At 35.4% G+C, this 16,226-nt stretch overlaps 1 protein-coding gene across 3 annotated transcripts in view; it reads left to right on the forward strand.

The window, feature by feature from the left end:
• The window catches only part of MICU1 (mitochondrial calcium uptake 1), a 193,504-nt gene that overhangs the window by 91,767 nt on the left and 85,511 nt on the right, over window positions 1–16,226 (forward strand). The gene's annotated exons all lie outside the window — the stretch shown is intronic.

Below are 16,226 nucleotides of genomic sequence, written 5' to 3' on the forward strand. Positions count from 1 at the left end.
TCAGTAAAACACATATTGATCTAGTATTTCCTCTACTAAAGAAGAAGATAGGCTCGGTTGTTCTAATTGTGTTCAATATTAATTTTTCAACCTTGGAAGATAACTTCTTAAAACACAGAACTCAAATTTGACTCATTTAGAGCACTGGTGAATTTCTAATTTTTCTAAGCTAAACAATTTTGTTGATTAGTATGCTACTATGAGTGTTCTTAGTATTATTTTCCTTTAGTGTGACTTTTTTTAACCATTCAGAAAAAAAAAAAAGTATGTCTCTAGCTCTCTGTGTACATTCTATTAAAATCTACCTAAATTGATCCAAAGAGATCTGATTTATATATTTCAAAGAAGTGATTTTCAATTTTTTTTCCATGGGGGAACATATCAAACAAAAATAACCATATCTTCCTTCCCTTCTCCAGGCTAGGCATCTATAAAGATAAAACTATAAACAGTTTTCCAAACTTATGGTTACCAGGGGAGAAGGGGTGGGGAGGGATAAATTGGGAGATTGGGATTGACATATACACACTATTATATATAAAATAGATAACTAATAAGGACCTACTGTATAGCATAGGGAACTCTTCTCAGTACTCTGTAATGACCTATATGAGAAAAGAATTTAGAAAAGAGTGGATATATCCATATGTGTAACTGATTCACTTTGCTGTGCAGCAAAATTAACACAACATTGTAAATCAACTATACTCCAATAAAAAATTTTTTAAAAACTATAAACAGTTTTCAATAAATGACGTACACGGTTCCTGCCATAGCTATGACTACTCTTTACTCTTCTTCCCTCCAATTGACAGAAAAATGAAGAAATATAGACTAATAGGCCTTACCACAGCTGTCTTGGGCTACCAAAGTATCTGAATAAATTTGTAGTGGACCACTGCTCTAGCAACGTAGATGTGCATTGACTTGTTATGAAGATCCAAGATAGTAAACTAAGAGAGCTTTTTTGATCTTAAATTGTGTTTTATTAGTTATTATTTTGGTGTGTTTTCAAAACAGACTTCAGTTCAAATTCTGGTCCCATCACTTTTTGCCTGTGATTAAGTGTCAGGAGAACCACAGCAGAATCTTCAGAATACTTTGCACACTGTGTAGCTCCGTAAATTTAGGTTAAAAAAAAAAAAAAGGTCACATTGACCTGTGAGTTCTGGAAACCCCTCCAAGTAGCTCTACAGGTCTCGGCACCTTTACTTACTGGTGCTCAGCTCCTGGCTCACCATGGTGAGTAATTTACCAAAAAATGCTTAATATTACAATATCATATACTTTCTATATTTGTCAGGAATGAGGAAATTATGATATGATTTTAAGATTTTCTCTTTATCACTAGTTTTAAGCCTTTTGATTATTATTTGCTTTTAGTATTTCTCAACCTTAGCACTACTGATGTTTTAGGCAGGATAATTCATTGTTGTGAGGGCTGTCCTGTGCATTATAGGATGTTTAGCAGCGTTCCTGGCCTCTACCCGTTAGATGCCAGTCACACACACTCTTCCCCTCCCAGTTGTGACAAACAAAAGTGTCTTCAGAAATTGTCAAATGTCCCCGGGGGAGTAGGAATGGGGAGGAATAATCCCTGGTTGAGAACCACAGATGTGGTTTTTAGCAGGGTTGTTTGGTTTCTGTATTATTATGTACCTCGAAATAGTGTTCTTTATGTTTCTTGTCTTGGGATTCTTTGAGTTTTGGGGTCTGTGGGTTTAATAATTTTCATCAAATTTGGAAAAATTTCAACTGTTATTTCATCAAATACTTTGCTTCCTCATCCTCTCCTTTGAGGACTTCAATTACACATATATTTTCCTCATATCAACCCTATAATGTTTGTAGTTTATTATCTTCATTTTGAAATTGAGGCATACACAAGATTAAAGAACTTTCCTCAAGTCCCACAGTAAATAGATGATTCAGGGTTTGAACCCAGGCCATCCCATCATATGGGCTCCTGTCACTTGGCTTTACTGCTGTGGTCACATTTTCAGCAGTGATAAGCCATAGCTTACCATAGTGCCTCTTCTTTCTCTAAGGCTGGGCTGTGGAAAGGCTGGTCATAAAACTCTCCTGTAGATAATGGGCAGTTCACGCATCCTTGCAATCTGAATGTTGTACACTGCATTGTTTACTTTATTTAACAAGACATGGAGGAAAATATGCCACAGAAATTACATTGAGACAAGTTATTTCCCACATTCTAATTGCTGCTAGGACGATAAGAAATGAGGCACTCAGTGGATCAACTTCTTTGTGGATAACAAGGAATCATTACATCTAAATACACTAAGTTGTTCCCAGGTTGTCCTGCAAGAAGGAATGCAGTTCTTTAAACACGAAAAGCTCTGCTAGGGAGTGGCTTGGGACTAGGGGAAGTGCATTAGCATATTTATTCATCTGTTACTCTGGTGGACAACATGGACCGTTCTTGAGATTTCCAGTGGAAAACCAGCCACAGCAACGTGAACAGCATAGCCCAGATAATGCAAGACTGTTGTATTTCTAATTAGCTGGGGTTTTTTTCAAAATTAATAGACTCAATGATGTTCAAGAAATTGTCATCATTTTGAAGAATATAAACACTCTGCCCAAATGGATTGACAGTTGGAACCTCTCAGTACTTTAGAAACTCTACCATGTTGTCTAAAATAAAATTCGACAACCTTATATAGTAAATTATTTGTTTTCTCTCTTTCGATTCATGATTCGTCTCCTAAAAATAAAATTAAGAAGGCTGCTTTACTGGGACTTCCCTGGTGGTCCAGGGGCTAAGGCTCCATGCTCCCATTGCATGGGGCCCGAGTTTGATCCCTGGTCAGGGAACTAGGTCCCACATGCCGCAACTAAGAGTTCACACGCCACAACTAAGTATCCTGCACACGGCAACGAAGATCCCATGTGCCTCAACTAAGACCCGGTGCAGCCAAACAAATAAATATTTTTAAAAAGGAAAAAAAAAGGAAAGCTGCTTTACTAAAAATGCATGTTATGCAGTGTAATTTCCTGCATTAAATAGAGTTAATTCTTCTTACTTAAACTTTTTAGAAGTTTCATTTTTTTAGCTAAACAAGAATTTTTTGGACACACCCAGAATAACAACCAATTTGGCAGCAATATCTTTGCTTACAACAAGCAGTGGCATAAATTTCTCACTCTTCTTTGTATGTGCTTTGGATAATGGGGGCCTTCTTTGGCCAGCCTAAAATTTTAAATACCTTTTATTGTGTCATACACACACACTTATGCATACACATCTCCTAAATCCCTTTTTTGCTTTCTTTTTACTCCTTGGCACTTGTCACTATTTAATAGTCTATATAATTGATTTCTTTTTTAAAAAAAATTATGTAAGTTTCAGGTGTACAACATTATAATTCAACATTTTGCATACACTACAAAGTGATCACCATCACAAGTCTAGTTACCATCCATCACCAACAGTTAACCCCCTTCACCCATTTTGCCTACCCTTTAACCCCCCTTCCCCTCTAGTAACCACTAATGTGTTCTCTATGAGTTTGTTTCTGCTTTATTTTGTTTCTGCATTTGTTTTTTTAGATTCCATATGTGAAGGAAATCATATGGTATTTGTCTTTCTCCATCTGACTTAGCTTCACTTAGCGTAATACCCTCAAGGTCCATCCAGGTTTGACAAGTGGCAAAATTTCATCCTTTTTTATGGCTGAATAATGTTCCATTATATTTATATGTATACCACATCTTCTTTATCCAGTCATACATTGATGGACACTTAGGTTGTTTCCATTGGCATGGCTTTGTAAATAATGCTACATTGAACATAGGGATGCCTATATTTTTGCAAATTAGTATTTTTGTGTTCTTTGGATAACTACCCAGAAGTGGATAATTGATTTATCTTCTTTATTGTCCATCTTCCTACCTAGAATGTAACTGCCTGACAGTGATCATAGGTTTGTAATGATATTCGCTACAAATTTGTAATGATATTCATCACAAACATATCTACTGTATAAAAAGCATTGTGGCAAATTAACAAAGCAAGAATTTTTTTTCATTTTCTCCAAAAGGAATTTTATCAAACATGAGACTTGACTTTGCTGTTTATATCCTGAATTGAGAGCCGTTCTTTTAGCCATTGATGTCCTCAGTCTGCATCACCAGTGGAGTGAGGGAAACATGTTTTTAAATTAATCTACTTCTAAATAAGCTTTCTTATAAGAAGTATATATACTTTCTAATAACTACAAGTTTTCTTATAATTCAGAATTCACATATTTGTATCCCCCTCTTACCCTAATCCGTAAATTCTGTTGCTTCATACCCTATCTCTCTGATCAGGTTTGAAGGATTAACTTGAAGAGTTGTCAACGTGAGCCATAGCATCTGTATTAAGTAGAATATTAAGTATTTACTAAATAACTACTCATTAATAAAATAAATTCAGATTCATTCTAGGCAAGATAAAGAGACTGTTAATAATAATTATTATTAAATAATTTCCAAAGAGCCTTTGATCCTTAAAGTAGGTTAATAGGAATTGAATGAGAACACAGAAGCATGGCTTAGTTCTCTGCACTAACCAACTACAACATTAGCGATGGTTTTAAATCTTATAGTTGAAGTCAGAGATTTTTCTCCATAACTAGGTACAGAGAAAGGTTGTCAAGGTTTATCTTGAATGTTATATATTATTTATTGATTTGGAGCATTCAATAGCTAATGCTAAGATTCACTAGGTTATGATAATATAACTTGGAATCAGGATCTTTGCCACTGACAGTTATGAAATATTTATTTTTTGTTCTTTGTCTTCACACATTTTCTAACTAAAGTTATTGACCCTGTGGGCTAATAACATAAAAACAGTTCTAGATAGCTTGAGGAGACAGTAATAAAATGATCAAAAATTTGATTATTAAGCATTCTTACTATTTACTATTAATCTTTGAAAAGCCACCAGAAAAATCAAAAGCAAAAAATGCTACGGCATGTTCAGTACCTAGGAACAGACCTAATGAAAATCAGGCATAGGTCAATGTGTTCTGATTTTGATTCCCTCTTTATATTTGAAGGAATTAGTAGAGAAATTTAATTAAGTGGGCTTTCACTGTAGGAGAATTCGATTTACTGACAAACTACATCCTCATTGTGATGCATCTTTCTCACAAATATACAAACCTTTTGGGAAATTACAGCAGCATTCAAGTGAAAGTTTATAATATTTTATTCCTCTTGCCATATTGAAGTCAAGAGCTGATCACAAAGTGTATGTGGCTTGGAGATAGCGGTACCATTCTGTGCCATTCTGGCTAATGAAAATGTTATAGAAGTTATAGATGAAAATAAGTTTTTCAGGTTGAGTGAGTCTGTTGAAAAATATGGGCAAGGACTGTTGGTGGGAATGTAACTTGATACAACCACTATGGAGAACAGTATGGAGGTTCCTTAAAAAACTAAAATTAGAACTACCATACGACCCAGCAATCCCACTACCGGGCATATACCCTGAGAAAACCATAATTCAAAAAGAGTCATGTACCAAAATATTCATTGCAGCTCTATTTACAATAGCCAGGACATGGAAGCAACCTAAGTGTCCATCAACAGATGAATGGATAAAGAAGATGTGGCACATATATACAGTGCAATATTAGTCAGCCATAAAAAGGAATGAAACTGAGTTATTTGTAGTGAGGTGGATGGACCTAGAGACTGTCATATAGAGTGAAGTAAGTCAGAAAGAGAAAAACAAATACTGTATGCTAACACATATATATATGGAATTTAAAAAAAGAAAAGAAAGAAAGAAAATGGTCAGAAGAACCTAGGGGCAAGACGGGAATAAAGATGCAGACCTATTAGAGAATGGACTTGAGGATACGGGGAAGGGGAAGGGTAAGCTGGGTCAAAGTGAGAGAGTGGCATGGACATATATACACTACCAAATGTAAAATAGATAGCTAGTGGGAAGCAGCCACATAGCACAGGGAGATCAGCTCGGTGCTTTGTGACCACTTAGAGGGGTGGTATAGCAAGGGTGGGAGGGAGGGAGATGCAATACGGAAGAGATATGGGGACATATGTGTATGTATAACTGATTCACTTTGTTATAAAGCAGAAACTGATATACCATTGTAAAGCAATTATATTCTAATAAAGATGTTAAAAAATTTGAAAAAATTTTAAAAATTAAAAAAAATATGGGCAAGGCAACATACTGAGATCTGTTAACAGATCTAAGGCAGTTACAAATCTGTTTTATTGACACATCAGAGTTGGGGAAGTTATAGAGAAAATTTGGTTTAGCTATTTTCTGTGTAATTTTTGTGTCTAGGATTATCTGCCATTGCCTAATTGATATTATGAAGGGTAAGACAAAGCAGAAAAGGGTTAATCTTATTCAGTGGTATTTTACCCTATAAAAAGTGCTTAGAACTTCAGAAAGACTCATTTGCATGCCGTAAGGCCAAAAATATTATATTTCACTGTGTTGTTTACCATTAACTTCTTTCGCTAGCATAACCTGTTCTTACGGTTAACTCATTGGTTTTATAATAATGTAGCTTCTATCAAAACAATAAAATAATGCATTTAAATATATTAAATGTTTATTAAGTTAAATTCATTTTGAGCCAGAGATTTATTTGAATGTGTCATTTCAGTAGAGCCCGTTGTTACAGAAAGTTGAAGCATTTACATCTTTGTATCAACAACCACACAAGAATTTTGTTCACATTAACAAGAAATAAGTGGTGTTTGTGTTTAACTCTCTCAAATCTCCTTGTGACTATACTAGAAGATCAAACTATTTCATCTGCAAAAGGAAGTTTATCCTTTGGGAACAATTGCTTGAGATTTGTTCTGAGGGTTCACAAGGCGAAGGGGAGAACAGAGACTAAAGAAGCAAAATTGTGGCTTATACAAAAATAAGGTCTAAATGTATTTTGACTGTATCTTGAGGAAGATTTTATAATTTTACACCCATTAGAAAATCAGTTCTTGTTAGCCTTTTCTTGCTTTTTATGAATAGTTTTATTTGAATTGATCCATTTTCATTTTTTTAATTGTAATATTGTAATAATTCTAATAGAATTCTAATATTGACCTAAAATCTTATGGAAATCTGGTTGAGACCACATGATTTCTGTAGCTCTACCCTTTCAATACAAGTAGTCAAGATGGGCCTATTTTCTAAAAACAAAAGAGTATTTTTTTTAATTTATTTATCTTAATTTATTTTTGGCTGTGTTGGGTCTTTGTTGCTGCACACAGGCTTTCTCTAGTTGTGGCGAGCAGGGGCTACTCTTTGTTACAGTGCGTGGTCTTCTCATTGGGGTGGCTTCTCTTGTTGCAGAGCATGGGCTTTAGGCACGTGAGCTTCATTAGTTGTGGCACATGGGCTCAGTAGTTGTGGCTCCCAGGCTCAAGAGCACAGGCTCAGTAGTTGTGGCGCATGGGCTTAGTTGCTCCATGGCATGTGGGATCTTCCCGGACCAGGGCTTCAAACCTGTGTCCCCTGCGTTGGCAGGCAGATTCTTAACCACTGTGTCACCAGGGAAGTCCCAACAAAAGAGTATTGAGTGAGGTAATTAAGAGTGTTTTCTGTACACTCTATGAGCTGATGCTGCCACTAAAATTATTATTATGTCTGCATACATTTTGTCTTCTCTTGAATGGCTTATATTGGCCTGTAAAGCTTTCTGCCACTTTTCCAGGGAGCCCCTTCTCTGTGATATATGAGATTCGTATAGGAGCTCTAGAACAGAGAAGAGGAGGAGGTCTGCCCTTGGTTTTCCTTCTCTGCTCCTTAGGTTCTTGGAAAGGAAGGCCTAACGGGGAAGGCTTCCCTCTTTCTTAGGTCTCATTTATCAATGGGAGAAAATTCCTGAAGCAAGAAAAGTAAAACTCCAAATAGGCTAAATTCTCTGCCTTCTAGAAAGTACCCTAACCTATAACATTATCTATTATTTATTATAATATTATTATTATTATAGCATATCTCAGCTAAGATTTTACTTGTTTTAAACATCAGAATTTTAAAAACTTTTTTACATTGAACTGTGAATGAATTATGGTACCTCATAACAGCTCCAGAGGTATTTGTTAATTCGAAGGAATTTCTAATTGATGCAAGTTTAGACAGTATCTGTGTTATCACTAAATAATATCTTGAAGTAGGAACTATGCCATATGGCTTTGTATGTCCAAAGTACCTAACGCTGTATCTTACTAATACTAGTCATTCCAAAAATATTTGAATGAAAGGATATTTGGGATGTGGCTTCTTTGGGTCTCTTCTAGGTAGAAAGGTGACCCAGCCACCCATCCATCTCCATACATTACAGTGTCAAATGGACCTCAGTTTACCTTCCTGCCAGAGTCTTCCCTTCATTTCCCAAGAACAGATTATAGAAACTTCCCTTCTTATAACTCACCTAACATCTGTCCTATCCTCCTCAGCCTCTACCATGTCTTGTTTTGTTTATGATTGGGGTGGCTCTGTAGGAATTCAGCCCTCAGTAATTGATGATGTGTAAAAATCTTTGCTGTGGTCTATGAGTCCCACTTTTTTGCATTGTTTGCCTCTTAGAAGCTGGACTGGAATCAAATGTATCTGTCCATTCTATATGTCTGACTTTTCCCAAAAACCCACAACTTAATAGTATTTGGTTATGCTTAGGCTTAATGATGTGTTGCTTACCTGTTCCTGGAATAGCTTTAGAAAATGCTTATTTGTTATGCTGAAGAATTTGAAGGTGCAAAAAGGAAACCAGGGAAAGAAATAGTGGTTGTCATGGAATGGTTTACCTAATCACTATCCCTTCTGGAGAAGGTATCCAGCCCAGTATCTGGCACATAATAAGTACTCCATGTATATTTGTTGGCTAAGTATCTAAGAATTTTTCTGAGTAGTTACTTTAGTATACATACTAAAATTTTATATTGCTCCAAGTACCCTTAGCATCCTGCCTAGTATTTAAAACTTTTAAAATTATAGCTATTCTCTATCTATATATACATGATGAAAGCTAGAAAATTAATTAGAATAGAAAATTTTTTTCTATTTGGACACTAAACTGAAAAGTAAAATCGTTTTTTGGGTGAACACCAAACTAAGTCACATGTAAAGAGGGTCCTTCAAAATGAGCATAAATTAAGTATCAAATATCCAATCTCTTTTTTTTTTTTTTTCCAATCTCTTTTTTAAAGCAGCTAATTGTAAGCATGTATTCATTAAGTTGTATCTTGGCATAAGTGTGGCTGTTATTAAGCACATGGAATGGAATGAAACCACATAGAATGAAATGAATGTCAAGCAGATGATTTTTTTTTTTTAGATCTCTGAAGATAGGGGTGGGGAATCTATCACACAGGCATATGTAACTTGGGCATAAAAATAGTAGCGTGCATTTGAAGAAAATATATTTCGAAAGAACGTGACCTTAATACAAGGCTAAAACACTGGCATGCCTTTTAGAATTTATCTCCCAGGAACTCTTGGGGAATCAAAGCTTTTTGACATCTCTGACATTGAATACTCTTCCTGTAGCACAACTGTCAAATAACAGTGTTAAGGAAGAGCAATTTAAATGAAGGACTGTTTCTGGCAGCTCTCTGAAGGTCATCCAGTAAGTAAGGCTGAGGTATAACTCAAAGACAGGTTATGTACTGTGAACTATGAACATTAGCTATTTCTTTTCTTCAGGTGTAAAATTTTGTTTAGAGATATATAGATAGATAGATATATAAGCATATAAATTTTATATATAGATGTAAAATATTTTAGAATCAGGGCTGAAATGTATTTTCTAGAAAAGATGTAAATGGAAGAAGAGCAGTAGTTCGAAGGAATAAGTGTCTATACAGCTAAAACCTTGTTGAAGGAATTCAGAAACATTTCACAATCTTATGAAGTTTTTAAACTCAGGTTTTTGACAGGTAGCGTTTCATATTATTTAGAAAACCTTGCCAGTTGACATTAAATAAATAAATCACACTGAGACACAATAAAGAATAAAGAGCTCTCTCTGTAGCTATTGCTGGTGGTAAGCTCATAGTAACGTCTTTTGTGGTTTCTTTCATTGTCTTAGGATTTTCAAATAAAAGCAAGACTAAGTCAATATGAATTTTAAGTCTGTTCTAAGAATATATGTTAAATTTCTCAGTGTTTTTTCCTTATGGTCAAAATCTGTTAAAGTAGAAACATGGGTCTTCCAACCAAATCCTTCCAATTAGTGCTGCTAGGAATAGCAACTTAATTCCCTTCCTCCTACCCCATATTCATGGGGTCCTGGCTACCCTGTGGCTGACTATAGACCTGTAAATCAAAGGTTATGGGTTTGTCTAGGAACTATACAAAGTGTAGGCATCGTGGCTCTACCTTGCACCTCAGGCAGCTTTACCACCTGGTCTACCCTACAGTTAAACTAGCTTAGACTTGGGCTTAGTCTTCAAAACTACATGGGGTGATGAAGTCTTTCCTAAACTGAGATCACTCTCAAAGGGCTAAAGGACTCCAAGAAACTAGGATAAAGATTAGTATTGTTTACCTCTTTTGAAGGGGCGATTAGTTGTTCCTCCTCTCATTTGACTACCAAATCCATAGTGTACCCAAAGCTCTTTGTGCATCAGAATTAACTATTGGAATGACACTTAAATTTAATTGACAGTATACTGTTGGTGAAAGTATAAAATATTAACATGCTTTTTTAGAATCTTGGCAGTGTTTCCCAAACACTTTCATTAAGTGCTTACACTTTGGCCCAGGAATTGCAATTCTACAAGTTTAGACTAATAAAATGATCACATGTATAATGATATTGATGGTCAAAAAATAAATTGGGAAGAACTCAAATATCAAACAGCTGGCTGAACAAATTACAATAAAATCTATGCAATGAAATTTAATACAGCACTTCATATATGTAATGCAGAGATTTATTAGCATAGAAAACTGTTCACAATATACTGATGAGTCAGAACATACATATTGCGCGATTCCATTTTGGGAAAAGAAAAAGTGTGTGTGTGTGTCGAGTACGTGTGTGTTTTTTAAAATAGCCTGAGTATTTGCATTTCATCTGTCCCCAAATTCTGTCAGCTCTACTTTGAAATAATCCAGAATCCCGCCATAAAATCACATCATCCCTCTGCTCAAAATCCCCCAAGGCTTCCATTCTCTCTTGGATTTTAATCTAGAAGTAAAAGCCAAAGTCATTACAGTGACCTTCAAGATCCTATGTGCTCTCGCCACCACCATCCCTCTCAAGGAAAACAAAATAAATAAACATAAAAATAAATAAACATAAAAAACAAAATAAATAAACATAGCAAAACAGAAACAGAGTCATAGATACAGAGAACATCAGGTGGTTGCCAGAGGGGAGGGGTTGTGGGTTGAGTGAAATAGGTGAGGGAGATTAAAAGGTACACACTTCCAGTTATAAAATAAATGAGTCATGGGAATAAAATGTACACCATGGGGAATATAGTCAGTAATATTGTAATATCTTTGTATGGTGATGGATGGTAACTAGACTTATTATGATGATCATTTTGTAATGTACAGAAATATTGAATTACTGTGTTGTGTAACAGGAGCTAACATAGTGTTGTAAGTCAATTATACTTCAAAAACAAACAAACAAACAAGAATCCCAAACAAACAAATGAACTCAGAAAGACCACATGAAATAGGTCAGATCTGTGGTTACAAGAGGCTGGGTGTGGCAGGAGGGGGAATTGGATGAAGGTAGTCAAAAGGTACAAACTTCCAGTTATAAGATAAGTACTAGGGATGTGATATTCAACATGATTAATATAATTAACACGGCTATATGTTTTTTATGAAAATTGCTAAGAGTAAATCCTAAGAGTTCTCATCACAAGGAAAAAAATTATTTATTTATTTATTTATTTTGCGGTACGCGGGCCTCTCACTGTTGTGGCCTCTCCCGTTGCGGAGCACAGGCTCCGGACGCGCAGGCTCAGCGGCCACGGCTCACGGGCCCAGCCGCTCCGCGGCATGTGGGATCTTCCCGGACCGGGGCACGAACCCGTGTCCCCTGCATCAACAGGCGGACTCTCAACCACTGCGCCAACAGGGAAGCCCGGAAAAAATATTTTTTCTTTTTCTTTATTTTATATCTATATGAGATGATGGATATTCACTAAAGTTTTGTGGTAATCATTTCATGATATATGTAAGTCAGATCATTATGCTATAATGCTTTCAACTTGTACAGTGCTGAATGCCAATTATATCTCAGTAAAACCACAAGGAAAAAAATACATGTTAAGTTCTATGTGTAAATGAGTATTATCCCCCTAAAAGTCGTTCTCTTCTCTTCCCATTATTTGCCCCTCCCTATACACACACCATTTAGTCAATAACTAAAAGCAGGTAAAATCAAAAGAAGTCAACATTCTTCAACTTCCAGAATTGTTCCAACCAATCATTGGTTTCATGAGTTCTCCCCCCACAACCCCCAAGAGGCTTAGAAACAGGACTTTCCAGTCATATTTATATACTCCACCTATCCCAGATATAAATATATCTATTATATATTTATCTTATAACTTCACGTTACTGTTATTAGTAGTTCTGAAAGTTTTTCGTTCATTTTCTTGGAGTTTTTAGGAAGACATTTATATTTATATAATCTTCAAATAATGATAATTGTTTTTTCTAACGTGTGCCTTATTTCATCTCATTATATATTTGCTTTGGCTAGAACTTTCAAAATAATATCCGTAATAGTGAGCATCCCCACTTTGTTTATTATATTAAAATAAATGTCCTTGGCATTTTTCAGTTAAGTATATTGTGAATCTTGGTGTCAGATAAATATTCTTTTCCATATTGAATAAGTTCCTCCTCCCTCTATTTCTCAGGAAAAGAAAGATTAGGAAGACCTAAAATTTTGTCAAAATGCTTTTTCAGCATCTAGCCTGATGATCAAAGTGGCTTTATTCCTGTGACCTAGTTTTATTGCATTATAGTTGTAAAAATTCTACATTTGCAATTTCTTCTTTTACTTGTGTTTGTTGTGTGTGTGTGTGTGTATGTCGACTAATATCTAATGTCTTTCTAAATTTCCCTTGAAGATTTAAAAAATATATGCAGTCTCTGTTTACCAGAAAGCAGTGTTCAATATATATATCTGTTAAATTGAACTTGTGGTTTGTATTATATAAAGTGTCCATAACCTCATTAAGTTTTCTACAAAATATGTCAAAGGCTTAGATATTACAGTAATTTTTGTAATTTATTCTTTACATCTAACTAATATTTTGTTATATATTTTGCTGTGATGTTGTCCTGTACATAAAAATATATAATAGATTTTCATTATGGATGGTAGTTATGAGTAATATAAAAATGGTGTTTGTTCTTAATCCTTCTGCTCTTAGTTCATTTCTGTCTCATTAATATTACCACCTCTGCTTTCTTACTGTTTTGTTTTCTTGTATTTCCTCTTATTTTTTATCTTTCTATATTATTTTGTTTTCAGTATATTTCTTATAAATAACAGACCCAGTCTGAGAGCATGTGTTCTAATAGAGGAGTTTAGTTCATTTAACTTTGTTGTGATTTATTTGTTCTTACATCTATCACCTTATGTCTTGTTTTCTGTGCTTGCTTTCCATTTTTTTTTTTCTGTTAAGCTTTTGCTTTATTCATTGGGTTTTTCTCCCAAGTAATTTTAATGCTCTCCTATTCATGGTAATCTGAGTTAATTTAAATGTGTATTGTATATGTATCTGTGGGGGTTGCGGGGAGACGTGGCTTTTTTTTTTTTTTTTTTTTAGCTGCACTGGGTCTTGTTTACCGCATGCAAGATCTTCGTTGCGGCATGCAGGATCTTTTAGTTTTGGCATGCAGGATCTTTTAGTTGTGGCATGTGGGATCTAGTTCCCCCACCAGTTCTCTGATAGTTCCGGGCCCCCTGCATTGGGAGCATGGAGTCTTACCCACTGGACCACCGGGGAAGTCCCAGTATGTAGCTTTTTTATGTAGGACAGAATCATCTATGTGTTTTGATGTCTTCTATTGGAAGTCAAGAAGTTTATCTTCCTTTCACTTTCTTCTCTCCACACAGTTTTTACATTTTTAATAATCTTACACTTCATTATTCTATAGCCATTCTCATATAATGGCTAAGAGTGGTGCATACTCTAGTAGACTGTCTGCATTTGAATCCTGGCTCTTTGACTCTGGACACCCAATACCTTAGTTTCCTCTTTTTATTTTAAGAATAGTCTCTATTTTTTAAAAAAAATATTTATTTATTTAGGCTTAGTTGCGGCAGGTGGGATCTTTAGTTGCGGCATGCAGACTTCTTAGTTGCAGCATGCATGCAGGATCTAGTTCCCTGACCAGGGTTCAAACCCAGGTCCCCTGCACTGAGAGCGTGGAGTCTTACCCACTGGACCTCCAGGGGAGTCCCAGTTTCCTCTTTTTTAACAGGGGATGGGTATAATAGTACAATGTCACAGAGTGGTTGGGAGGATTAAATAATTCATATAAAGTGCCTGATACATAATAAACATTTAATAAGTCGACATGCCATGATTATTTTATCAATAACCATTATTTAAGCTTAACTCTGTTCTACTGATTTTATTGCTCACTTAATTTACTGCTCATTTCTGAATTGATCTCACCTTCCCCGTCTTTATTTCTTTATTTTGATTGATTTTTTTGTCATTGCTGGCTGAAGAATTTCCTCAACCAGGGGTTGGCAAACTTTTTCTTAAAGGACAAGATAATTATTTTAGGCTTGCTGGCCATAAGGTCTCTGTCACAGCTACTCATTTCTGCCCTTGTACCTCAAAAGCAGCCATGGGCAATACATAATCAAATGGCTAGCCAGCAGATCATAGTTTACCAATCCTTGCTTAAGACTTTTGTTACTGTTTTTTGTGGAATTTTGTTAGGAAGAATCTGTGGATTATATAGTTTCAAAGTCCTTGCCTGTCTGAGACAGTCTTCTGTTGCTAATATAGGTAAATGATGAGTTGACTTGTATGTAATTCTTAAATGAAAATTGTTTTCCCAGGACTTCCCTGGTGCCACAAATAAAGATCCCATGTGCTGCAACTAAGATCTGGTGCAGCCAAATAAATAAATTTTATAAATAAATAAATGAATAAATAAAATTTGTTTTCCCTCAAGATTCTATAGAACTTGCTCTGTGGTGTTCATGTTGTTGAGAATTATGATACAACCCAATATTTTCTTCTTTATGATAACTTTTTTTTTCTTCCTGTATAGTTGGGGTCTCTTTTTCTTTATCCATGGCGTTTGTCATTTCACTAGGGGAGGGTTTTTTTTTCCTGTCTTAAAAGAGCAAGCCCAAGAAGAAAAGCTAGATTGTTACATTTACACACCATGAACTTCAGCTATTTCAGATCACTTTATTGTCTTTCTTTTTTCCCCACTAAGGAAAATTTCTGGATATTATATTCCAAAAGTTAGCAATAAAAATGTCATATCATTTTATCATTTCAAATTGCAAATCATGGGAAAAACTAGATATTTTAAGTGGTAGAATGTTTACTATTTTATATAGTTTGGGCCCCCTGTATTTCAATTTAATGGGAGCATACAGCTGCACAGCCACAGAAAACATATTCAGGAAACAGTCTAAATAACTTACCCATGTTTGAGCATATTCAATCACTAAATGGTTATTAATTAAAATTTGTTAGTATAGTCAGAAAGTTATTACCGTGTTTTTTAAAAAATATTTATTTATTTATTTGGCTGTGCCAGGTCTTAGTTGCAGTACACGGGATCTTCGTTGTGGCATGTGGGATCTTTTAGTTGCAGCATACAGAATCTTTAGTTGTGGCATGCGAACTCTTGGTTGCAGCACGTGGGATCTAGTTCCCCAACCAGGGATCGAACCCCGGCCCCCTGCATTGGGAGCATGGAGTCTTAGCCACTGGACCACCAGGGAAGTCCCTACAGTGTTTTAAATTGTAATTCTAGCACAACCAACAGCGAAAACCTTGGTTTAACTGTATATCATAACACAGTGTCTTCTATAACCAATTATAGTAGATGTGGATTTTTTTTAATTTGTCATTTCAGATCTTGCATTTCAAGAATAATCATTTGCCTGATTTCAGAGCAAAATGCCATAGTTATTCTCATCATCACCGTTGACTTCAGATGACATGATTAATAGTGGATATTTTGGTCAGTAGATAATTCTACAAGACAA

Source organism: Pseudorca crassidens, chromosome 16 (genome assembly GCF_039906515.1).
Source record: "Pseudorca crassidens isolate mPseCra1 chromosome 16, mPseCra1.hap1, whole genome shotgun sequence".
Classification (NCBI taxonomy): Eukaryota; Metazoa; Chordata; class Mammalia; order Artiodactyla; family Delphinidae; genus Pseudorca; species Pseudorca crassidens.